At 39.3% G+C, this 26,536-nt stretch overlaps 1 protein-coding gene across 1 annotated transcript in view; it reads left to right on the forward strand.

The window, feature by feature from the left end:
• Window positions 1–662: 662 nt before the first annotated feature.
• The window catches only part of hs3st1l1 (heparan sulfate (glucosamine) 3-O-sulfotransferase 1-like1), a 43,132-nt gene continuing 17,258 nt past the window's right edge, over window positions 663–26,536 (forward strand). Inside the window, exon 1 of the mRNA XM_034681290.1 lies at window positions 663–990. The gene's annotated coding sequence lies outside the window, so the exon portion shown is untranslated. The remainder of the gene's footprint in view (window positions 991–26,536) is intronic.

Raw genomic sequence — 26,536 nt, forward strand, 5'->3', positions numbered from 1 at the left:
GTAGATTTGTTGGATCTTATGTCGATACTGTATAAAAGCTCATTCTAAGTTAATAAAAACACAACAGTTATATTCAGGTGTTTGTACACTCATTTAAACATATCTGAATAAATTCCATTTAACTCTGTTCTGTTTAATGCTGCTAAATATTACACACTGCATATTTAAATTGTGTTGTTGACAAAACAAATCTTCAAGTAATGAAAAATAAGGAAAACTGAAACTATATACTTTTCATGTTTGCATTAAACATGACTGTCAATGCCATTAAAAGAAGAAATTCCAGGGCTCTTTTGAGCTCAGTAAGTTTAATAACTCATCATGTAGGCTAAGAATAAACCATCTGAAGCAGTAGAGCGGTTTAATCAAAGTTTTCACAAATTTTCAAAATGTCCTATTGACTGCTTTGGTAGCTCTTGTGTTAAGCAGAGCTAATAATGACCACCTGACCACAGGTACACACAAATAGGTTACATGAGCATGCAGGTAGTAGAGACGACATTGAAAGAGCTGTTTCCTTTGAGATCGGGATTATTGTGTAGAGGTGTGAGCTGCAGCTCTCCTGCTGGGAGTGCAGAGCGTCAGTGAGGAGAGAGCAGAGCACCTTGCCCCGATCATCTGACGGCAGACGGCCCCTCCCCGCTCCGTCCGCTCCCTCATCCAGTCTCTACGCAAAGCAGCGACTCGGGCACAACTCTACTCGCGTTTCTGCACACAGGCTGGTCTGCGTGAGCCGGAGACGGAGTCGAGTTATCCACTTTGAATAAACACGGATCGGTCCCTCCCCCCTGGTGTCTGCTTTCAGATGAACCAGTGATGAGAGTGGCCGAGGGGAGAGACGGACGCTTTTCTTCTGTGTGGACCAGCAGTGCGCAAAAGTGCGCTCCGTGGTTCAGCACCATCATCATTAACATCATCATCAACCTCCGCTCCTGAGATCAACCCGAACCCGAGAGGCGCGCGGAGACCCTCACCCAACCCACGCGCGAGGTAACGATTTTCTCCGTAGATTCCACTTTGTCTGTGTGAGATATCACTCCTGTCTGGCGCTCAAATGGCTTACACAATGGCTCACAAAAGCATGTTTAGTGCTTTTGAAATCACGGATGATTAATTCATCAATAATTGAGCTGGAATAAATGAAGAATCGGCTTGCAGCAAGCAGGATCTCTGCAGCTTTGAAACATTGAGTCGTATGAAATAAATACCTCGTCTTATCTCAGTAGTTCACGTTTAAATGATCTGTAATAGAATATTGATCAAACTAATTAAAATGCTTCATCCAATAAATTAGCTTTATAAGCTCCCACGAGGTCAACCCTCTGTAGATCCTGCGGGCTGTGCATTTTGAAAGCAGCTCCACGTTTACTCTTTTCATAGATTAAAAGTTCTGGTTAATGTTTTTCAGTTTGTGTGTATGAAATAGATCCAACAGTCATTCACAGGAGTTGAACTCTGGGCTGGAGACTGAAAGGTCTCTAGCTGTATCCTGCTCATGTCAAAGGGCAGGCATATGCCGCCAGTGGTAACTAATTCTTGTTCTAGTTGAACTGTAGCCTTGATGTAGCAGCATCACCACTGCTGTATCTGTTATCAGAGCTACCTACTGAAATTCCAGCAGTCGGGGATTAACGTCACAGGATGCAGATTGCCACGGGCAGTGCAATTCACCTTTAATTATGAGCATGTGGGTGTTGGCTTACGTGAGCCGGTGATTCTCCTGGCTGCATGATTTCTCAGAGGTATAAGCTGTGTTTGCCTGGAACAAGTTCTCTGGTCAAATTTAAAAACGAATAATGCTAGATTTTTTTTTAATTTCAGCTCGTTAATGTTTTCACAGTTACTGTAGAGCTGTACATAGTCTGAGAGGTGCTTTTAAGGTTAGGACCATGTTGGCACTGCGAAATAAATCAAAATGTCATATTATCGAAATGTGAGCTTCACATGAAATCTTTAAGTCTGAATTCAAATAACAAAATTACAAAACAAATATTACATGTTAACAAGCAATTCTTCTCAGTCAGCATCCCTATGTGTTTTACCTGTTGGATGGAGGCCTGGGTATAAAAGACATTCATTTGCATTATTTTGAAGCAGTAAGATGAAATTGGAGCTATCCATCAGCTACCCTCAGATGAAATTCCCAAGTGAGAGGTGAAAAAAAAACTTTTTTGACTTATTTCTGATTCAGGAGGGATAGGTTTGAATACAGGTGTTGGGTAAAACATGAAGAGCAGCAGAGAGACATAAAAGCTGAGTTACAACCAATAGGTGCTCTTTAATATTCATCTCTTTATCCTGCTTCATATTACTATTGCAATACTGAACTACGTAATCACACATATTTTGTCATATCATGGAGTCATATACCAGACTGTAAAAAACAATTTAAAAACATAATTTTTTTTAGATATTTATCATACATTTTAGAAGCAAACCTCAAGAATGCCCTGAAAATAAAAGTGTAAATAAGATTAAAACTGTGATAAATGTTTGCATATTGAGTCAGAACTGAAAGGCTGTTGCTGTAGAGAGAAATGAAATTGGAAGAGAAGTGGAACATGGATGGACAATGAGGGGTTAAAGGTCAATATGAAAGAGAGGGTCGCCCTCGTTATTTTCATACCCGACTAACCAGCATGAATGGGGCGCCTGTTTATCCATATTTAAACTGGGACAAATACTCATTTTGCTTTTATTTGTTCATAAAACAAAAGTCTGAGCAAAGGTGAAGAGCGACAGGAGACAGCAAACACGATGGTCTGAGGGGTTTTCCTGACAGCGAGTGTTTATGAGTCTGGTTGTAGAGATGACGGTAGTCCAGGGAAGCGTCATGATCTCCAAATGCCCCAAAGAAAACTCATGGTGTCTCATTGATGTATGACTGGACAGACATACAGGGCCGGTGGATGTTCCAGCATCATATCCGCAGAGTTTCATGTTGTAAGAATAGAAAGAGGAGGGAAAAACAGGGAGAGATACTGTTTCTCATCAACAGTTTCCTGCTATGATGTTTTGTTTGATGGTGTTGGCTGCAATAGAACAAAGAGGGGGGCAAAAGAAAAGAACAACAAAACAAAAGAGCATCGTCTTTTCCTCCAGTTTTCTAATCAAAAGCAATCGAAAATAACAAGAGAAATGGATAAATATTTGATGAGGTTATGTTTGTTGAATTAAAAGAAAACTATTAGCTGAGGCACACAGGGATATTCGTTAAAAATGCAAATTAATTCCAGAGTTTTTCCCTTTCTTTTTTCCTGGGTTGGTTGGTGTTCGTTGGCTCTCCCTCAGGAGATAAAAGAGCTTTTATGAAAGAGGCAGAGCTCTTGCTCGTTATTCTTGATGCAATCTCTGGGCTTAAATTTGTGCATTAAAGTCTAACCAAAACTTTTTTTTTCTTTCTCAGAAATTAGACCAATTGTTATCTTGGTTGTTTGCATGGGATTGTGTGTTAAAATACCAGGAAAAAATATGTATAAAAAGAAAAAAGTCACTATAATTGTATTGATGCAATAAATGTGGCATGTGATAAATAATGATCCATTTAACATTGTGTTCCTAAAGTGTGTGGAGAGCAATGATATGGCCACCGCAAATATATTCCAATCACAGAGCTCAAAATTGTAAATCTTGCAAAGTGTCTCACAGTCAAATGTGACTTCAGGAAACCTGGCAGACAATGGGCAGGAAGAACCGGTGACAATCCACAGACTGCTCAGCTGTCCTAGATGCTAAAATCAGAGACTCGGACATCATATACCTGATTGTTCAGTGCGCTGCAGGCAGAAGAACAAGAATGTGTTGTGTTGTAGTGAAAAACTGAATGGGCTATTTGATAGCAAGTTAAGTGCTGGCAAATTTCCAAATAAAGCGTACAGTTAAACCGGAACTAGTTCCTTGGTTTGAGTTTGTTAAAATCAGATAAATCACACGACAGATCTGATCATGTCTGTAGTGGTTGATAGCCTAGCCTCTGATCCAGTTCTCCGGACAGTTTCTCAACAAAGACCTCACAATCCCTTTAAATATCTCACACTTCAGGAAGATTTTAACAGATAATATGTAGCACCATAAAAAACTCAGGACTTTGCTTACTTACAGAAGAGGGGAATCAGGCTCAGATTAGCTTGATTATACAGTGTGAACCTTACATTTCATGAAGTTACTCAAATGAGCACTTATTTAAAGCCAAGCCGAGACGAAAAAGCTAAGATGTTTCATTCCTAAAGTGTATCGGTTTTGAGTCTAACCTCAGTAGCTCATTTCTTGATGCTAAATTAACACTTGTTTTGCAAGTCTAATTTTGGGATTGGATAGCTCAAAAGAGGTAGGAAATGTAGAATGAAGTAGAGAGTGTAGGATGTCATGGGTTGAGACATGGGCATGGAGTTCATGTTTTAGCTTTTTGGCTAAACCAGTGCTCTGAATGTTACACTCTTATTATAGAAAACTAGAATTTATGGGGACAAATTCAACGTTAGATCAACACTGCACTGAGTGTGGGAGAGTAGCTAATGTCTGTTAGTTCTTGAAACAACATGAAAGAAAAGCGACTCCATCATCTTTGCAAATTTTATCAAGCCAAGTAGAAAAGGGGGGAGCTAGCTCCTACTTGGCAAATGAATGCAAACGAAGAACTGTTGTACTGCGGAGACGTCCTGGCATACAAATCTTAATTCTTTGTTTAAGAAAATATGTTGTTAGGCTATGGACCCCATAAAGACTGTCATCTATTTTCACATATCATAAGATTTGTGGTGCAAAATGATAAATCCCATCAATCATGTAATGGAACACAACCATATTATCAGCTGAAAATAAATGCAGTATCATTATTGCTGTACAGTGCAGATTTCTGTGACGCTCCCAAAAAGACTCTATCCTTTTTGAAAAATGCTCAGTACCATAAAAGTTCTCATTTCCTTACCCAACAGGGAGGAGAATTAAAACTTCAGTAAATATTCCTTTGTTAGAAACAAGCAGGCCTGCTGGTTGTGGGACAGCGTGCTGGAGCAGCTTCTTCTTGTTACCATAGCGACTGGGCTCATTTGGACCAGGTAACATAATTTCCTGTGCACCCTGCTAAATAGAAGCTGTCAGCTGTCATGAGTCCGATGATTGACTTTGATGTGAGTTAATGATCGCTCTGTTCGTCTCGGAGCTGCGGGACTCATTCATTATGCTGAATTGAACACGTGTTTCATTTTAAGACTGAACTGTTTGACCAAGCTCATTCTCTGTCCTGCTGGCTCCATGATCGTGGATATTTGCACCAAAACTATTGAGTTACCCGAATGCGATCACTCATGCAGCATTGTGATGGTAATGTCATACAAAGGCTAATTTTTGTGTGAGTCTGTTGAGTTGGCTGAATCCTCTGTCTGCCTCCCTTGTGGACTGATTCCCGATCAGGCTAACATTTCATATCAGCCTTATGGGGGGAATATTAGAGGATTAGCAACAACTTTATGCTTATTCCCCTACGTATCTTCCAGGCCTCTAAATCCTGTGGAAGCCATTGTTATTTTAAGTAGCTTGGCAATTGAGCGTGGAAGCAAGCTCTAATTCTCCCAAGTGTTTGGTGATGGGGAGCGGCAGAAAGAGCTTGCTTTTTGCAGTTACCTCCCCAGCTATTCATTCTCTTTCATGATGTGAAAGTGAGCAACAGAGAGAGGGCCGTGAAGCCGCCTGCCAGGACCTCTTCACTCCAATCCTTGGTTCATGCATAATAGATAAGTCACTGTAACTTACAGTACCAGGGCAGAACTAGGCTAATGCCCAGATTTGCATATTTGTGCCGAATTCCATAATTCATGAGTGTGCAGCAAGCAGCAATCCATGGTGTAAAGAGCCACTGTGGTCCATGTGTTGTATCTCAGGGCTTGTTACTCGCTGTGTGCACCAACAACATGGTAATAAAGCCTTGGGCATTTTGGCTTGAAACAGAGAAAATGCATGTATGATATCAAAGTTGACAGTCTCATTAAGCATCCAAAACATCAGAGTGAAAATAAGAGTTCAAAACTTTGTGAAAAAAAAATTCATTTTGTTGTGGAGACCGCTTGTGGATGTGTGGCCAAACACATTTTGAGTGACATCCGTCTGGTTTTACACACATGGATGGAAGGTCTTATCATTTAGTTAGTGCGGCCCTGAAGTCATCAGAGGAGGGAGCAGCCCAGCTTAAAATATTCAAGTCAATTTGTCACTTAACCGTGGTATACAAAATACTATGCTATTCCATATCATAGCTGCCAATTAGAAAACACTTGCAACATGAGTTGAGACTTTACCAGTTGCTCTGAAGGAGGAACAATTTCTAAATGAGGGCTCAGTTGTGTTAATTTGCGCCTTTCTACCCTCCTTTGGTGAAACACTCATGACTGGCCATTGGCAGTGGACCCTTCCTGTAACTTCCAGCCACAAATATAAAACCATGGACGACACCCCTGTGGCCATATTTATTCTGTCTACAGATAACGCTTATTCCCATTGTAAAAAGTTGAAAGCTTTTGTGTATTTTCTATGGATGAATCACAGAATTATGACATCATAAATACCCAAGCATAGCCACATTCCTTTCATACCAAGTGTCAGCCTCTGGTGTTGAAAGATGAAACCATGTAGTGCCAAAATGCCAAAAACTACATGTCCCTGAGTGTTCACTTGAGGCTGATTTCTAAAACCAAGAGGTATTTTTGTAGTTTTATTTTTTTGAGAGGGGTTTTATGAGGTACTTTTCAAATGTAGGTGTATTACCCACAGCCCTGTTATTGAGAACCCAAAGGGAAGCTAGGGTATCAACCGCTGCAGACAGGGCCAAATTGTGTCATTTAGCAAATTTGAAGTCCAACCCGAACATTAAGGTCATTTTAAAATTTCCGTGTAATTTATTTTGCCATCAGGAAGCCTCTTGTTGAAGTGTTCCTCTGTCTGCTGTGTCTGCTGATCAGCTGTTTGCATCACAGGGCCTCAGATAAGACAGAAAATCAGAGTGTTTTTTAAGTGACAATGACATGCCTTCAAACTATCTGAACTATCCCTTTAAAATGTGTATTCATACTGCAGACTTAAACATGTTTACAGTCTGGAACAGAAAAAGGGTTTGACCTCTATAAGTAATTTCTTTATATGTAACAACTGTACAGTAGATGCATTTTTGTTATATCACTAGTCCATTTTGATTATATTAAGGCGAATAGTTATGCATCATTAGGCGTAATCAGGGGCGTCACTGATTGCTCTGACAGGTGGGCACGCTGTAGCTGCTTGCTGGGTGGCAAGGTTTGAACTCCATTGTTTTGCTGGTTTCCTAATAAGCTGGAAGCTATTTGGAGGCAGCACTTTCAATATGGCGATTTCCATTGTTGGGCTTTGTAACAACTCTTCAGAAACTAATGGGTGGGTGCCACCATGACTCCGTCCATGATGAATACAGTCCATAATTTGGAGGTATGTGTAGAATTTGGCTGCATTTAGCAGAAAAGACATGGTGTGATGGAATATAATATTCATAAGTATGTTTCAAATAGTGTATGATCATCTGTATGTATTTTTTATTGTGTTTTTGTTAACTTAAAATGAGCCTTTTGTATCTACGTAAGAAGTGGGGCCCCTTCATGGAGGATGCCATCTTGTACTGCCATGCTTTTACTTGACAAACCAGTGATGAAATGTTTTTGTATTTATTGAGAGGCCATGAGAAATGCACAAGTTAGTGGAAGAAGAAGATTGTTGGTGGTTGTTTTGCGCTATGAATTTGTATGGTAAAAACTTGAGTAATGGAGCATCATTCTTATCACACATCACAGCAGCTTCTTGTCCTCAAAGGCCACCATCGCATCACTGATGAGAGAGAGGAGTCTGACCACTAGATATCCCTAAAGATTACAAGTTCTACACACTGTATCTTTAAATCCAGTACCAGTTAGTCAAAGCCACTTCATTGACGTATTTCAGAGTTTCAGAGTTTGGACGTTCACTTACTTCTGATACTTTGTGTATGTGTATTTTTATCTATGTGAGAACCTGTGTCACATAGTTAGTAGGCTGTAGTGGATTTGTGTTTCCAGTGGCTTTAAAGAGCAGCATTGAAGCTGTTTCGCGAGCTGTGTGTTTGTCATCAAAAGCCCCCGCGTTTGAACTCAGCCCTGGGAAAGCCTCATTAAAAGCACACAGGATCTGATGACAGAACGAGACAACAGGCTTTTTCCTGCTTCATTTGCTGCCATTCTGAGATAAACAGGCGGGGGAAAGGGAGCAGGGTGAGGGAGGAGGAGACGGTGGAGGATGCTGACACCTGCTAGTGAACAGATTTCATGGGCAACTTTTTCATCAAGAGGTTCAAGAAACCTTGACGCCGCCATCATGGCCAAGCGTTATGAAGTAGATTTATCATTCCACTTGATGACTAGCCGAGTTATTTATTCATTACCTTTGTTCTCTGCTGCCTCAGATGAGTAGACACATGCCAGCCACATTGCTCACTGTGTGTGTTATACATCCTGTTTTTTTTCCTCTCACACCCATGTCTCGTCATATTTGTCGGATGGATGGTATCTGCCGTTTCAGAGGGATCACGACCCCCTCTGGTGGAGTGAGATTTGTTTTGATTCAGATGCCTCTGCTCTGCCATATGTATCAGTTTATCTTGTGTGGGTGTGTGTGTGGTTGTGTGGAGCAGCAGAAGGATAAGTAACAGATAGTGGTGTATAAAATTATCACTTGTTTCTGCTCCTGAAATATGCTCCTCATCTGAGAAGCAGAGAGCAGAATATTTAAGGAAGATTTTAATGAGATGATTTCCTGGGAAGGAGGCTTTTTCTCCATTAACGTGGAGATATTAAGATTATCAGGGATGAGATGGGACATCATTTTAAGGCAGATTTATGAACATTCTGCATGTTCAAGGAGTCGTATTACCTGCTGGATCAAGTGTGTGTCAGTCTTATAGAAGAGAAACTACTTTCAGGGCAATGTTAATTCACCTCACCTTTTCCACCCTTTCGTCTGCGCTCTCTTAGCTGTGCACATCATCGTGAGTTATTTTGAAAGAAGATGAATACTCATGCGGAGAAAATGTCAAGCATTGGTCGTTTCTTTTGGCTCACGCTCTTTCTGCCACCAGAAGCAATATTTGACATTTGTTCTGAAGACTAAGATCTGTGTATGTCTAAATATAAAAATGTGATCTCTGGAGGCATTGATTTTAGGTGTATTGCCTGAAGGTCAGACACCTCACAAAGTCAGCACAGAGACAATATGTGCTTTTATTTCCGAGTGAGGAGAATAAAAAAACTCAGTGTCCTTTGAATCCAAAACTTAAATCCTTATTGTGCTCTCGACAGAACTTCTGAGGTAGAAAAAGTTATTAAGGAAAGGTCTAACATATCTTTCACTGGTAAAAAAAATATACTGTTAACATTGAAAATGTATTTAACAAAGACTCCTACACACATGGATGAAGGACAGGCACAAAGTAGTCCCCAGAGAAAGCTGTCCACCCCATGTTAATGATGCCTCTGTCATGCTCAGTGACAGGGGCCTCAGCAGTCACATCTTCAGGCTGAGCAGGGAGCTGTCCACGGTGCTGAATGAGACCGTTCATCTTGGTTTGCAGAAGAGAGAAAGCCCAGAAAACACCTCTCTTTTTTCCCCATCTGAAAAGGAGAATACTGTTTTCTAAAAGCTGAAATTGAACTTTGAAATATGCTTTTACTCTGCCCAAGATGTTTTCCCCCTTTTGGCCGAGCACAGAGTGGATGCAAAGTGTTGTATGTCTGTTGAAAGACTGCTAAAAATAGTCAAAGGTACAATTTATTGTGATTGTGATTTATTGTGGGGACTACTTTGGATTAAATAGGTAAGGTTATCTGGGATAAAATGCTGCATTTCCCATGAGCACCATCACCCACTGTCATAAAGCTGAGGCTTTTGCTTCTGTGTGCAATTGTTGTGCAACTGAACAAACACAGATCTTTTAAATGCTGGTTTTGGTTGCTGCTCTATGTATGAGTTTCTATGTTTTATTCTTGTTTCTCTCCCATTGCTGCCCTCTAGCACTCTCAGATGATTTTTGTATGTGCTTGATCTTACATTTTATTTGCTCTGCTGTATTTGCTCTGTTGTCTCTACCTCAGCACCATTGTAAACAAGGATTCCCCCTCAATATGTTTCCAGAGGATTTACACAAAACGAAATTAAATTAACGATCTGTAGAAATTAGGTGTTTTAGCCAGGTTTTGTCAGGCTGCAGAGATGATGTAATGTATTGATTTTGTTGCTGCATACAATTTTAACTTAACAACAAAAATTTTGATTTATTACATTAGTTAGCTACAAGATTTACCAGTTTAAAATTACTTGTTAGAGCCCAGCTATTATGATGTGTGCTCCTGTGTCCCAATAAATGTCAGAATAATGTATACAGCATATACTCAGGGTTTAACTCTTTTGTCCTCAAAGAGCAGTGAAGCATTCACAGGCCAGCATGAACATTAAATCTTGTTTATAGCATTTTGCTCTTCTACTGACCAAAGCCCTGGTTGTACAGTTTTTTTGTCTGCAATAATACTTCATCAGAAAACATACGTCTTTTTGATAATCCTGCTCCAGTATCAGCGATGAGTACAACACATTGTGTCAAAATAGGAATCAGAGGCATCAGTATAAGAGTGAGACTATTTGAAAATCAGTGACATACTCCTCACAGTCCAATTTTTAACTGTTACAGACAAACCACATGATTTATTTAACATGAATTTACCAACATGTGATCACATATAGTGAAATGTACAGAGTAGATGTATCCCCATTTATGCATACATTTCACATGTACCTACATGTGTTTTTGTAAAAGTGAAATTAAAGAAAAAAAGAAAACATAGGTAGAAAGAAGAGTCAAAGAAAGCAAAAACAGAGGCCGTAAAATCCATCAGCATCTGGAAGGAGAACATGTTTTTCATTTATTTTAAAAGTTTTTTGGGGGGATATTCCTCTATTATTGAGGACAGCTGGAGAGAGACAGGGAGTGTGAGGAGTAGAGAGTAGGGTATGACATGCAGCAAAGGGTCCTGGCCAAGAGTCAAACCAGCAACCACTGCAATGAGGACTAAAGCCTCTGTATTTGGGTGCGCTTGAACCGCCAGGCCAAACCATGCAGCGCCCCTGTAAGACTCTGTTTTAATGGGATTCATGTCAATGAGCTGCAGCTCTCTGCTTTCTGTGTGCTTTTGGTTCAGTGTTACAGTGCTCATTATAAAGTATTCTTCTCAGATTTGTTGTTTAATAAATCAGACACTGATGGTACAGCATCGAGCTGTACCGATTTTCATCAGCCCTTTGTTGTCTGCCAAAAATAACTTGCAGAGGTAAGGGGGTACTTGGATGAAAAATATATTGAAGGAGGTACACTACTGAAAAAGTTTGAGAACCACTGTCATGGACATAAATATAAACAATGTACAATGACCATGCCGTTTCATTACATAGTGCACAATGAGACCATTGTACTGCTGCAACCATGTGGAAAGTCCTGTGTTTCTGGGAGATGGTGTTTCTAAGTTTCACTTCAGTCCAATGTCTCAGATTTGTAATGGCTTATTTATCATATTTTTAGATGCATCAGTCTGTTTTTTATTTGCTGCAGTGTTCTGCAGCTGTAGTTCCATTATCTCAATATGAAAAAACATAATTAACATTAATGTGTTAATAAAGCCATGATCACTCAGATTCTGCTTCCTTTTCCCATTTTCATATTTGGTGTATTTTTCCATTTCCCTTGGTGTCATATTTGTTTGCTCATTTAATCTTGTAATTATATCATTTGTTGTTTCCACTGATCTACAGTATGTGTGTAGCAGATGTTCAGTCATTTCTCATAAAGTGGTTATTGTTTGACCAGTTGATAATTACAAGTAGTGCTAATTTGGGTTTAAGAGGATAATGAGGAATATTTTCATATTTGCTGGTAGTTCGTTTTTTTTTTTTTTGTTTTTTTTTTTAATCATGGGAACAAGTGAGCCGAAAAAAAGCCAAATTATCTCTCAAATTGAGATTTAGCAAAATGACATTTAATAACCCACAGCAGCTTCATCTGATTTTGAGGTGATTTGTGTAGAAGGAGCATGTTTTCTCTCTTTGTTCTTAGTAATGTTTATAAGTTAAAGAGGATGATTCATTTGTGCTGCATTCTGTTCAAAACTGAGCTGCAGTATTAATGCATCGCTGTAAATTAACCCACTTACCAGCCATCATTTCAGCACCAGGTAAATATTTCATGCATGCAAAACATTATGTTCAAGTTATGCGTGCATATTCTATTATTGAGAATGATTTTGCTGCGGGGGTTTTCTCATACGAAGCAGACAAACAGATCGGTCCAAACTAGCTCCTGCAGTGTTTTCATTCAGTATACATCCACAACAAAGTTTAAGAATATGTTAGAACAGATTTTTTAAGGATGGTTTTTACATTATATCTTCATATTTGTTAAGAACTTAAAAAAAAAAGTTGAAATCGTGAGTGTGAAAATAGCTGTCCCAGTTATGGAGATAACTGCTGGCTGTAGCTTGGCCCAGTAAAGATCACAGATTTCAGGCCTCACCTCAGTATAAGTTTTCATCACACAGCGAACTCTTTACATCATTTCCACCTAATAAACTGCAATAGGATTACAAGTGTGGGCTGTGATCTGCTCCACAGGTCTGGAGCACAGTAGAGATTAGGTACGCCATTTGATGTCTGCGTCTGAGGTTCCAAAGGATAATTCATCACCCTCATTTCATCACCATATGTGCCAGTACAGAGAAGGTTGCCCTGGCTATTGTCCAAATGCAGCACCGAGGGTGAGCTCATGTTGTTTTTTGATAAAATGTAGTATGAGCTGAAATGTTCAGTGGATCAATAGATTTGTTGATGGATAGAGAATTTATTTTCACAAACATTTCAAAAGCTGCTTGGTGGTTAAATTTATTCATGCAAAAACACAACAATTTTTCTGATTCCATGATCTCAAATGTGATTAATTCTACTTTTACTAGTTTTTTTGTGGTGGTTTTTAAATATTATTGGATTTCTGATTGCAGATCAAGCCTTTTAAAAATGTCTGCTTGAGCTGTGATGAAATGTTTATGTTAATTTTACAAATATTTTTGACATGATAAATAAATTACCACTGCATCAAACAAATGTAGAATTTTTTTTGGGGGGGGGCAGTGAATTTTCATCAAAGCTTTAGTCACTGGTTGGAAGATGAAGAGGAAGAGAGTGGTTGTTGTGTGCAGAAGAATTTGTATTGGAAGTCATATTTGATGGTAAAAACTAGCCGAAATGAAGATCATTTACTGGTCCTCAAAGGGATGAGCAAGGGAGTGCTTCAATCTAGAGTCTGACCACTAGATAAGGTCTGTACAGTCCACAGCAGTACAGATCCTTGTGTTAGTGTGAAGCAGACAGTCATGGTTGTAGAAAGTTAAAGGATAAAGAACAGTACAGGACCTCACACTTGTCAACAGAGCTGTCAATCATTACATCACACCTCCCCTTTTGCCCCTTTTAGCATCAAGCCAATTAGAAATTAACTCCTCTGAAAACTGAACACGTTTAGTTAGCATGACACAGGCTTACTGCGACGGCAGAAAGAAGGTTTGAGAAAAATGTATTTGACATGTTTTTAAATTGTTTCTAGTTTGACCCATGTCCAATCTGTTATAATGGAGGATGCACGTTTTTTAAACATAGTACTGCAGCCAGTCACCAGGGGGAGCTGTAATTGTTTTGGCCGCACTACTGATAGCTGTTGTTCTGGCGATAGTTTTCATACTGTCCATTGTAAGAACATCAAAGTGTTAAAGCTTTATTCATGAGTAATTACAACTAAAAGATAAAATGTGTTGTCATTTTGAAAAGGGGCTGCAGTGTGCACGATAAGTACTTTGCTTTAGGTACTTTACGTTTATTTTGATGCTTTTACTATTTTATTAATCACATGCATCATCATATTTCTTCAGTGTAATACTGCTTTTATGAAAATAAAGAAAAGGAAAAAAAGATGAGAGTATATTTTCTTCACCTCTGACATAGAGTCCTCTCTGCAAGTCTTAACTCATGTGTTGATGTTCAACACATGTTAGGCATGTGAGTTGAGGATTCAGTCCTCAGTTCGTCTCAGGTGCAAGAAATCAAGCAGAGTTCAGACCTGCTTGTTAGTATACTGTAAGGTATGTTTGATTGCCTTTTTTCTGCTGAGTATGTGTGGCTGTGTCTGTGCAGTAATGATTCCCAGAGCAACAGATGCAGTTGCATCAGGCTGTGATTTAATGCAAGGAGCTCTCCACTTGGGAAAACTCATTGCCCAGCAAATTAAACCATTACCTCCCCAGTTGGAGTTAAATATGGAGAAATGACTCATTTAATGTCTGATTACTGCCTAATACAGTCATCCAAACAATGGCGACCAGTCATTCCCACAAGCAAATTCTGTTTCTTTTCAAAATAAGGGCTAGCAATTGCTTGTCAGGGTCACAGAGGAGTTTTTATTAAAAGATGCACGCTAAGAACACAAAATAATTCATCTATTCGGACTCATTATGACACGGCCGTCCGGTCCAAAGATTCGTCTTCATTATCCAGCCAAGCACCAGCCAGATAACGCCGCCTCATTTGCTTTCCGAGCCTCATTTTTCCCCAAACGATAATGCAGCTTCTCTTTTGTGTGGCTGTTGTGAAGACAAGCAAGCCATTTTCAATATGCATGCAGGATTACAAAGGTTAATCATCAATTTAAAGCTAATCTTTGTTAAATACCAATAGAGGCATGGTGTGTGCTCGAGACAGATATAATCAGGCAAACCCCAAAACAATCCTCCATCTAAATGAAGTGAAAGATGGTTAATCTAGGCTCTGCAGCGGGGGTTGATGAGCCAGGAAAGAGGCCGAATTGCATCACACTTCTCCACTAATGTTGGGCTATTTGCAGAATGTAGTTGTTGAATCTTCTGGGCTAACTTTGGAGACTGTTCCACTTGGATTAAGGGTTGCATACAAAGCACGTTCATGCAGTGCTTTAAAGAAGTCCTCAGGGGGAAATTTAAAGAATCTGTATTGCTTCATTATTGCCATGGAGTCAAAATAATTATGGAGTGTTCAAGTTATGCAATCAAGAACAAGATTCTCCTCCCCTCCGCTCTGTCTGGGATAATGAGTAATTAATTTTCCCCTTTTTTCTCTGTTAATATGCAGGCGACTGGGAACACAGGATCCCAGTCATTATCTGGTCTGCTCTGGTGAAACATGTCTGCCAAGTTGGCTAATTAAAATTAGAGCTGGTTTTCTTCCATCCCACCCTGTTCCTATTTGACAAAGGTGTCTATTCCTGATATGAGTATACCGTAGACTTGTGTATTAGAGGTATGCTGGGCCTGGAAAATTTTGTTCTTTAAATAAAATACTTGGGTTCTATTAGTTTCTACCCTTCTCATGCAAATAATTAATAACACAATTTTGATGTGCTGTTTTTTACTTGTATTTAGCTTGTACTTTTTTATATTCATAATGTACAAGTTTTGGAAGTGTCCACTAAAGGGCAACATGCAACGCTTGAATATAAGAATTAATTTCATCTTAATTTTTGCGTGCAATAAGAAAGTTATTGATTTCTTTAAACTATCACATTTTAAGTTTTTCACATATCCACTGAGGTAGGGATCCTGAATTTGAATTATTGACTTGAGTTTTAAAGTGCGTCTGTGTTGTAAAGGGAAACTGGGAGAGCATGGATTTGAGTGTAGATTTAAACTCTACCAATATAAACACGTTGAATGAAATTTATGTAACACCTTGCACAAAATACATATTTTGATAAACCTGCAAGTTTTTATTTCTACACGTGATTTTTTTTTAATCAGCAAAGTCTCACAGTTAATGTTAATTGTAATTTAGATAAAGCCAGTGATGCATGAAATCCTGTTAAGTGAACAAAGGAATAAGGCTAAAAATCAACAACATTAAATCAATACTTTTTGCTGGTGATTCAAGCAATATAATTGCTTGAATCACCAGCAAAAATCACCTGCGAGGGTCTTCCAAAGATTTGTACAACATTCCTGAAATACATGGCATTTTCTGTCGGCCATCTTGATTTAGAGCATGGATTAAAGTTATCCTTCAGTATGATGAATTTCAATTAATTTCAAAAATTGGATGACTATGAGCATTGTGTTTCTGACAGAGTAAAAAACAAAGAGAAGAGATTTGATGACATGAATATACTGCTGTTTCACTGCCAGCAAGGTAATGTTAGTGATGCTGTCACACAAGTGCAGTAATATGTTTCTGTGAGATTTTGACATGACCATAAATGTTATCTCATCTGATACGAGATGTCGGGTTGAGATGGTGTTTGTAAGCTTTTCTTTTGTTAGCATTGCCCTGTCATGTCTTTTTGCATTTTTTTACATCTCCACAATTTGCTTTACCCAGTAAGAAAAGTATGAGGTAATAACTAGCTAACTTGCACAGGCATAAAATGTACCTGACTGTTGGCCACTCATACAGTAGGCCGCCACAGTTAGGTTGTCTCTGTAGTCCTGCATCTGGAAGAGAAAATGTAAGTTTTTCCAAACAACATTAAACATAATGAGTGCCTATAAAATCCTCTGTTTTTGGCTATAATCCCTGTTTTTAGGGATTTGTTACACCTACAATGGTTGGCCAGTGGGTGACAGTGCATAAGATGACTTACTAACGTCTGCTGAAGTGGGTGGTGTGAAACCATTCCATCCAAACCAACACTTTTAATAGAAAACTGTTTTTGAACAGCTGTTAACTGCTGTGACCACAATGTCACAAGGGTTAAAAGCAAAGGAAATGAAAGTTGTGTAGTGAAATAACTTTTACTTCCTGAAATTGTTGTATTATAGCTCCAAAAAAACACATTGCATTTCGTATTGCCCTAGGCCATCTCAGTCTCCTGGGCATGAATTTACAATAATGGGAAATAGAATCAGCTCACCTTAATGGCTCAGGCAGTAATACTATTGACAGGGTAGACTCCTTTAATAAAGATAAGCCCCGCAGAAAATCAATAACCTGAACTAATTTCCAAAAGGACTCAGACTCGTCTAGACAAACAGGGCTGTCACACAAAACCAAACAAGCCTCACAAAGCCATTTTAGAGCCTCTTTTTCATTGGTATTACAAACAAACCAACTCTGTTTTCTCATCTTTGCAACAAGACAAGCAGGCCAACAAGCAGTCCTGCAGACGCCTTTTCTGTGATTCTTTTTATCCCCCTATTAGGCCTGTGACGCTGGGTCTACAAACTTCTCTAATTAAGAATTCGTCTTCAGCAAATTCATCCATAAAGCGTGCCTGGGTGCAGACTGTGGGGTGATAAAAGGAGTTATTGGGCCTGCGACCTCCTTTGCTTCTTATCTCCCATAAACACTTCAGTTGGTTTTACAGGGCCACGGAGGCGGCAGAACGAGCAATATGCCAAAGGGGAACAGTGGGGGACTGATGACTTATTCATGAAGAACGGAAAAACAAGACGGCACGGATGAAATTGACAGTGAGACGTCCTCACACTCTAAGTTGTTGTGTAGTTCTGATAAGACTGTCTGCTAACTGGAGATGATTAATCTTTGGCCTGGGTTTCATTTCAATATGCAGCACAGTGCAGCTTTAAGGATAAATTATGTAGTATGGAGCCCTTCAACCCTCTGATAACGGATCCCATTCCCAATTTTTTTTACATCATCCTGTTTAAACTGCCTCAAACAATACTTGTTTAGCTACAGCTCCAGTTCTTTTACCAGTCAAATGAAAATACCTCTATTATGTTTGTCATTATGTTGTGTGTTGGTCGTGTAAGTGAACTGGTGGTTGCCAGACATGAAGTCGGGGGTCCTGCTCACCCTGTTGAGATTTTATTTTGCATCCATCACCACTAGTTCACTATACCATTTCAAGTTTATACCAAGCTACCAGCTATGGACACTCCTTTAAATATAAATGACACTGATGTCAACATTTGTTCTGCTGTCTCTACCACTTATGGCTAAAGCTACTCTGCTGCTGGGCTATATAAATGGCAGCCCCTTAGGCCAAATCCGGCCCGCAGGCAACCCCAGAGTGGTTCCAACCTGACCCACACACATGAATCCAATATATGAAAAATTATGAGCATCACAAACAGTGTTCAAGAAAGTAGTTAGGGAGTGAACCATCTTACTACATTCCAATCTTTGACGTTGTACATGTGAAGTACTGATCAGAACAGAGGCTTAAAGAAGTATTATATCAAACATTCAAACCATATAGTCGTCAACATTAAATGCCAAAATAGTGCAAAATAAACAACAATGACTCCTCAGTTTAACCCTGCCTGGACTGCAGAGTATTTATTTGTCTACTGCCAGCTCCATACACAAAACCAACATGCATCATTAGCAATCAATGCATCGCAGTAAGTATGTTCTAACTCATCACTTTAAAAGACACACAACTTTCTGGGACCAGCTTTCCAAGGGGATCACAGGAGAAGAAGGCCAAAGTACAGAGTTTATCTGCAGATTATGGATGCAGACATACAACCCTGGTGCTGTTCTGCACAGCCCAACAGAGAGCCACAGCAGTTTCCCATCATGGGTCATGGATCTTGGAAACATGAAGTGACTATTCACAGACTACAAAGTAGTGAGAGAATGTGTGCTGGCATTGTGTTAGATGATGCCAAAATTAAAGTTAGTGGGGCATCTGCTATTAAAATGTGAACTGAAAAAGGCAGAAGTCATGTCTACATCAGTCAATGAATAAGGCACAGCTTTATGTCAGGTTTTCTACCAGACATGTAACCGAAAGGGTTCGATTTCAAATGTGAAATAATAAATATTCCATTTTCCAACATCCAAGTCTACCTTTCTTTGAATGCTGCTGCAAATGCCCATTTAACTGCCCCGGTCCTCAGATCTGGCCCAGTTGATAGTGTAACTGAACAGCCTTGCTGTACAGCAGCCTGCAAGTCAGAATTAGAGATACCCTCCCCAGCTCTGTTACTGATGTCTGGATTGATGGACGGGTTGTTGCTTCACTTTTCTCCACCAGCGATCATTGAGGTTCAGTAGCTCCTCAGGCTGCTCTCACATCTGTTCCAGTTAACTGTCATTATTCCCTGAATTTTAATCGACCAGTGCCAACCAATTACCAATTCAGAAAGCTAAAAGACACCAATATTTTTGTCACAGTGTCAACAGGCAGAACTTCATTATGATGTGTGTGATCTAGTTTTTCCTGGAAATGCTTTTGCTTGGCATTTTCATCAGCTTATGATCAATCAGAGCACATCTAGCTACATCTGGGTGTAACGGTACGTGCCACCAGAGCTGTAAATTGAGACCAATACAAAGTTATGCCCCGTGCATCCTTTTGACTTAAGCCATGTTTGCCTTGCACCTGGGCATGTCATTGACACCTGGGATGGAGCAGGAATAAGCCTAGAAAGTTAGATATCCAGGGTGAAACAAACAAAAAAGTAATGGTCACTACAAGAGAAACATGCGGCAAGTGCTTCTTCTTTACAGGAGGAGTTATGAAATTACATTTCATAACTCCTCCAGTGAGAGAGAGAGAGAGAGAGAGAGAGAGAGAGAGAGAGAGAGAGAGAGAGAGAGAGAGGGAGAGGGAAATGTTAAGAAATGTTTTGTTCATGATTCTAATCTGGAAATGTTAAACATCTTCAACACTTTTGTCAATATTATGGCTGAGGTTGTTAGGACTGTAGGGATGTGAAGAATTGACAGATATTCCAGAATTTTACATCTTAAAAGGTAATAATAATATGTGGACTGGCTGACTCATTTTCATTGAACAGTTTAGAGGGTTGAAGGTCCATAGAGTAATAATGCAAACTCATTAGCTTAAGCACAGCTCTAGCATTAGCTGGTGGGTTTAGTATCACAGTAACAGAGACAAAGCTCTGATCTAGCAGGTAAGTCGCCGGCTTCAGTGACATGGTGTTTTATTCCTTCTATCTTCCTAACCCGATTCTGTCACATACCCAGAGCTGCACATGCTCGGATATTGTCATTAAAATGCAGACAGGTCTTTTACAGCTACTCAAATAAGCTCAAATTCTTCACATGAATCTCACCTGCCAAGCTCTCTTTTCCTTTTCATGTGCATTAAATTCTGTCCAAGTTAGTGATTGTTTTTCCCCCTCACACCTCATCTCAGTTTGTGCATGCTCCAGTGATTTAAACTGATGGCTAATCCCACCTTTCTATGCAGGCTGAACACAAGGAGTGCATGCTAGGATTGCATTCAAACTGCTTGCTTGTCTAATGTTTGCCAGGAGAAAAAAAAAACAAGGGGAGAAAGTCTAAAGTAACAGAGAGTGCCAATACGTGTGGTTAGCCTTCCTTGAAAATGTCTGTAAACAGAGTGGGTACTCGGCTTGGAAGCAGATGTAAGGCCCAGCTGGCACCAGAGTTTTCCTCTCAGGCAGAGTAGAAGTTTTACACTGAGGTAACACCGACTAGCTGCCCGCTGCTATGCAGGCAATGATGTGAAGTGTTGTAAAGGCAAATGTTGTAAACAATGTAATGATAGAGCGTCCGACAGCTGCCTGGAGCTCTGATGGTTTACAACCCGCTCTGCCTCTGCCCGGTCAGACCTCTGAAGCTCTCACTGCCACAGAGGCAGAGACTCCACACAAGAAAATGGAGCTACAGATTGTTATTATAGATAAACACCTCCCTTACGCTCCAGTTTGCTCTGCAAGTAGGAAATTACAAGGGTGTTGCTCAAAGTTGAGCACAGATGCAGCTGATGCGATTTGCCTTTGAGGTCACATTCTAAGCAGTTAGCAAATAATGCTCAGCGCAGCAGCGTTAATGTTGTCAGCTATTTTAGATTATAATCGTAATCTGTAGATGGTAATGCAAATTAGTTTAATCACAATTTAGTTGTTTTTGGTCTTTATAGTTTTAGTCTATTTTCAATTTTAAAAAAAATATTATTTTTTCAGCATTACTTTCATTCCAAACATTTCTCTTTTCAAACTAAATCAATTATCCTTTGGAAACTGGTATTGGTAGTCTGTAAAGCAGATAAATGACAAACAACACCTTGCCGGTCAACCAATTCCATTAGCCACATGAATGCAGTGCTTGTAGTTTGACAGATTAAATGCACAATAGGGATTTAAATCCCACCAGTGTCCACCAGCCGACCTCTAACATTTAAGTTCAGCCTTGTCTCGTAAACAATAACTAAGTCAGTCTGTTTTTGTTATCACAAATATATATCACATATTTTTAACCATCAGCATATTCTCTTCACCATGTTTAAAAAAGGTTGAACATCAGACATTTGTTGTAACAATTTTCATTACCAAAACTAACACTGAAGAACATTCTGTGTCCCTTTGAAAGTCATTTTGATGATACATTTATCGTGCAAGCTTATCAGCCTTTATCAGCTGCTCACAGATATAGCTGTTGTTGTGTAACAATTTTATATGAAATAATTTCTTTAGAGAACATTTATTGCAGAAAACAATTCTCAAAGTGATTTAGAAATGTGTCATTTTACTCCATCCATCAGAGTGCACTTTAACGTCACAGTTTATAAAGGTCCTCTCAGCACTGTATGCAGCTGAGCAGACAGTGATCCTGACAACTGGTTGACAATAACTAGATATTCTACAAGTTCATTAATAAAGTCTTGTTTTAATAAAGCAGGTGTACAAGTAACCTTTCAGAGTCATAAATGTTGGAAAGCCGTGCATTTGCAACACAGAAAAAAGGTCTATTTTATCTGATATCAACTGTCTAACCTCCTAAAACTAAATGAAGACTAAACAGACATCTATCTATCTTGTTTGCTGCACATAAGTCTTCAAGTAACATACTTGGACATCTTGGACCACTTTCTCAAAACTTCAAGCCAACTGCTAAGAAACTCAGATGTTGTTTTTGATTCCAAACTCTACTTTGATATTCAAGTGAAGAAAGGTCAAAGAAAATTTGAATCCTTTCTCTCTTTTGACCACTTACAGAGGGTTGTTCATGCTTTTGTGTTATCAGTTTAACTTGCTTCTCTTCACTGCCTACAATGGCTCACAAAATACAATCACATAAGCTGGATGTTTGCTTCCTTGTATAGCCTTCCTGTCCATTTCTGTCCTGAATTTAATATTATTCGGACTAACTTATAGAGCTCTACTTGATCAGGACTAGATTTCTATCATTGACCACCTGCCCCACTATGAGCCAGGGCACCCTCTTAGTGCTGGTTGTACCCAGAGTCTGATTGATAAGAAAGGGTTTCCAAACTCTGAAATGAGCCGCCTGCATATAATGAACTTTCTATATAATGCCTGCTTTTAAATCTCTTCTTAAACATTTTTTTTATTAAAAGCTTTTATCCGTGTGTGAGTTTGTATTGTGATTTTTTCGTTTTTATTTATTTATTTTATACATTTATTTCTGTATTCAAACTGTTTGTGAAAGAAGTAACTTTAAGAAAAGTGTGCTTCATCAAAGGTAATTATTATCCTTGAGCTCTAATGAGAAGATTTGCTGTCTTTGTGTCTTGTTTTAAACTGAACCTCTTGGATTAGATGATGGTCAGACAAAAAACAAGTCATAATAGGATGTCACCTTTTCCTCTTGAAACTTCTGATTGGCATTTTTGAATAATGTATGCCTTCAGTTTAATGGTTTAATTACAAAGTAAGCCCATAGCAACAGCTTATTACAGGTTAGCCAGCTAATATCCAAGCTCGGCCTGTACTTCCTTTTCTTGCCCTGATCTTCATCAACATGCTGACTCACAGCTTGAGTCTACTAAATAAAGTCAGAGGTGAGAGGTGACAACTATTACTGCACTGTTATCTGCTTCATATGCAGCTATATTTTGAAAGAGAGTAATAAAAAGCTCCATGTTGAAAGACTGTTAGCTCTCCACGCAAACAGTTTCTCTGCGTTAAATCATATCCGGCTGATACATGATTTGTCAATACTACTCAAACTTCAAACACAAACTTTAAACACAAACCAGACTGCTCCTGACACCAAAACATCCACTCTGCTGTCCTCACATTCTGCACTCATTTGCAGAAATCTGTTTATAGAAATGATCTGGAGAAAAACTGTAAACCAATCTTTAATCAAACGCAGTGGAAGTGTCAGATACAAACCCCACTCATTAAAATAATGACTTCGCAACTTTCAGACCTCTACACTGATAAATGAGTCAGCCACCTCAGCCCACGCAGTCCGATGCCTCTGATCATGTTCCAATCAATGAGCAGCATGTGAAGCGACAACTTGAATTACTTATGCAGATGAAGAAGCTTGATACTGTGAAAGTTCTAGTTCAAGGTTGTCTGCTGCGGCTAAATGACATTTCAAGAAATGTGTTGCTGTCGGTGTCGGTCTGATCCTCCTTCATCTCTGATCTGCATATCACAGTTACGCTCCACTGATTTGTCATTCACACGTACTGCACAAACAAATGAAGCTAATCCTGGCTGCATATGAGACATGTCATACTTACCGGAGGTCAGCTGCTCTCTGACTTCATCCGACTCCATCACCTTTTTCATTGTCTGTAAAAACATCCTGGGTCCAGCACTGGTTTTCTGTGCTTTTTATTTCATCCTGGCTTCTTGGGAAGGTTAGACACTTCATGCATAAAGAATAATAATTTTCTTAAAACAGAAAGTAGTTTGGAAATATAAATACTTTCATTTGGTGACACTGGGATTATTGCACAGCACAGTAAAGTCAACAGAGTGCAAAAAATAAGCAAAGCATTTCTGAAAGAAGACTGGTACTAAAAAAACAACACACTGCAAATATCTAAAAGTGTTGTAATTGTGAAGTTATCCATCACATCAAAAGCTCTTAACAGTGTTGCATTTGACAACTTGTCTTCTGTGAAAAGAGAAACATGGCCTGCATTATAATTAAATACAAATATAGGAAAACATGAGTTAAAGTTTTTTTCATGTGCAGGAATTCTTTTTTTGTTTCTTGTTAGCTGTTTGTTCTTTCCAAACTTTGTTTGACTTTGCTCTTTGCATGAACACAAAGATTCACAATAACTTCTTCCACATTAATGTTCAAGATTGGACTGTGAAACCTCTGTCACACCTTGTCTGCCATGTAAAACTGACAGAGTGGAAATCGTGAGGCAAACTTTTGCCACTTCTGAGCCGGCATTGGAGCTAGAAACAGAGCGGTGTTTAGTCTCAATTCCACAGTTAGCATGTGCATAGTATTCTGTGAGCATCCACTCCAGGGCTAACTTGTACCCAAATTGGTCAATCTATAGAGAGCTCTGACGCGCATCTCAGATCCGTCCCAGAGGCAACTCTGCACTGCTTTGCTTAAAATGTACGCCATCTGTTTTTGTCTTTGGTGGTGTTTTATTTTGAAATTTCCCCAATGTTCTGTGTCGTTCTTGTGTCTGACTGCCTGTCCAGTTTGATTTGCATTGTTCAGCCAGACGCTTGCTGGACACAGGCTCCATCAGAAAAAGACTTGGCATGTATCTTTAGCAAAGTGAAGCTTCTGGGATGGATCTGAGCGCTGTCTGTGGAAACACAAGCATTGACCAGACCACCGAGGATCAGCTCTGGAGAGTGTGGCACTCTAGAAGTACGGCACACACGCTTGCTGTAGAACCTATGGGTCATGCTTATGCAACACCAAGTTAGATCACACACTGGGACACTAATATTGGCCTGTTGTGGGGTTCAGTAAGTACATAGGTGTAGGGATAGCAGAGCTCTGTCATGGCGCTGCTGCAGAATCTCAATGTAAAAAGGGTTGATGTCTCAAAGCTCCTAAGCTGCATGCTAGCTTGTTGATATTGCTAAAGTTTGTCACATATGTATGCTACATTGAAACTACTAACATCATTGAGCATAAAAATCAAGCTTGAACCTTGAAATATAATTCAATTTGATTCTTCTACTTGTGGCCTCAGGACTGGCTGTAGAATGACTCGTCAGAGATGGCTGCCATCTTTTTCTGATACTGATGAGTGTGTTGTGGTTTTGCTTTGACTACAGTACATGGAACAAAAAAGTGTCTGTTGTGAGACAACTCTAGATCTTAGTATCATTTCTGAGAGCATAATTTAACAAATGAGCATTTCATGAGGCAATCTATTAAACAGCTCTATTCCAAAAACTGACATAAGGTAATACAACTTCATCTTTTATTTGAAGAACCAATAGCTCTAAAAAAAAACTAAAAAAAAAACATATGAATTGTATTTACAACCAGACATTTGGAATGAACACGAAAATGATGCCAAACCTTCTAAATATTTAGATTTTTTATAATGAAAATGTTGTCAAGCACATTTCTGTTTGCCGTCTGAGTCATTGTACAGAGAATGACAACAAAACAGATCCCTCATGGATAATGCTCGGCTTTTAAATCTCAGCACAGCAGAGTATTAGGGAGAAAAAACAGTTTTTGGCTGTAGTTAAAGTCTTACGCAACATGGATTCACAGTATAACAGATTCTTTTTGTGTTTTAAAGTTGCTGTAACCCAGTGAGTGGGCCGTCTGCCATGATAGGTCCTTTCATTGATGACTTTGTGAAATGGTTCTGGCTGAATTTTAACCTGTAAAAAGAAACACAAATCTCAATTTTACAATGTAGAGTAAAATCTGTATTATGATGACTTGCTCTGTTTATTTCATGTCATGTCATGAACTTACAGGCTTATGAAAATGTGGAGGGAGAAAGGTTTAAACTGTCTTCGTGAGTTCAATTTTTGTGCAACTGTGAAGCTCTTTGTTTTCTTTGAAGTTATAATTGTGGGGGGCATTCTGGCCTTTAATGGACAGGACAGCTGAAGAGAGACAGGAAATACAGCGAGCAGAGAGAGGGAGAAGCCATGCAGCAAATGGTCAGGGCTGGGACTCGAACCCACGACCGCTGCGATGAGGACTATTGCCCCTTTATATGGGGTGTGCGCTTAGACCGCTAGGTCAACGGCACCCTGTGAAGCTCTTTCTAATACCAGTTGTTTTTGTCATGTGGAGTTCACAATTCTGCTAGCTACCAGTATGGTAGTTGACCTCAGCCAAATGTTTGATAGCTGTAACGTCTGAACCCAACGCTTGCAACAATTTGCCAGGAGTCCCACCACCCACCTCTGTTGGTTGCCTTTTGGTTGCAATAAAGATTAATACAACGTATTCATTTCCAAACTCTATCAATGCAGGATTATGACCTAATGAGGGACAACAGTTATACTAAAGTGGCGCCATCAGCCTGGTTCACATTTCTATGTACCCCAGAATGCTATATAAACAAAACAGGAACTTTCATTACTCAATGAATGGGGGTCAAATCGGAATTGAGTTAGGATACCAGTGGTGGATGTCATAACAGCACATGTTACAATGTCATTTAGCAGACAATGTTACAATGTCATTTAGCAGACGCTTTATCCAAAGCGACGTACATACGAGAACAAGAACAACACAAGCAAAGATCTAGACAAGA

The sequence above is a fragment of the Notolabrus celidotus genome, chromosome 4 (assembly GCF_009762535.1).
Source record: "Notolabrus celidotus isolate fNotCel1 chromosome 4, fNotCel1.pri, whole genome shotgun sequence".
NCBI classification, from domain to species: domain Eukaryota; kingdom Metazoa; phylum Chordata; class Actinopteri; order Labriformes; family Labridae; genus Notolabrus; species Notolabrus celidotus.